Genomic DNA, 852 nt, shown 5'->3' with positions numbered 1-852 from the left:
TACAATTCGATTTCAATCAAAATTTCAATGGTTAGAATATAAGCAGAATAGGTATAGGTTATGCATTAGATTTATTTATTTCAATAAATTTACTTAGAAAAAGAATTAAACAAATCAAAAAATTAAGAAGGAAATAATTAAGAATTTACTAAAATTACTAAAATAAAAAATTAAAAGCAACGAAAAAAAATGGATAAACATTTTAGTATTTTATTTATAAAACACAATACAGAAGGTTTCAATTAATACATTCACAGTAATTGAATAAGGTAAAAGTCTCCGGGCACTCTACTACACCCAAGAATAGTTAACCTAAGAGGACTGCTCATTCAGCCAAAAGTGTCCGCCAGGTGCAATGCGAAAACTACTCGCTTTGTGACGTCATTGTAGTCCTTGTCATGGTTATTAGTTGCATTATTGGTTGCCGAATGCAAAACGTTTATTATTTAGTTTATTTATTTAAACACCGTATATGTATGCAGTATAGAAAATTAACTGTATAAATCGTATTAAATACTCGGATTATGCATTTTTAAGAACAGCAGGTCCCAGCATCACCTTTTGCAAGCATTCTTTTTAGGGTACTTCCATATTTTGCTTTAAAATAATTAATAAACAAAATTGTGGGCACTTAGTATTCACATTCTATAGCTCTAAAAACTTTAAAGACACCTTTTTCACATTTAAAATTGACAAAATAATTAACTCAAAATTTCTCAGCTGTTATTTTTATAAGTTTATCATAGGCAACTAATAATACACACTATCATGACAAAAGGCCACGAAGGCTTTGACAAGGACTACAATGACGTCACAACTGTCAGCTGAAGCGCGGGAAGAGGCGAACGTACG

The sequence above is a fragment of the Sitophilus oryzae genome, unplaced genomic scaffold (genome assembly GCF_002938485.1).
Source record: "Sitophilus oryzae breed Bouriz unplaced genomic scaffold, Soryzae_2.0 scaffold_1502_pilon_pilon, whole genome shotgun sequence".
Lineage (NCBI taxonomy): Eukaryota > Metazoa > Arthropoda > Insecta > Coleoptera > Curculionidae > Sitophilus > Sitophilus oryzae.
This window is presented reverse-complemented; position numbering follows the sequence as displayed.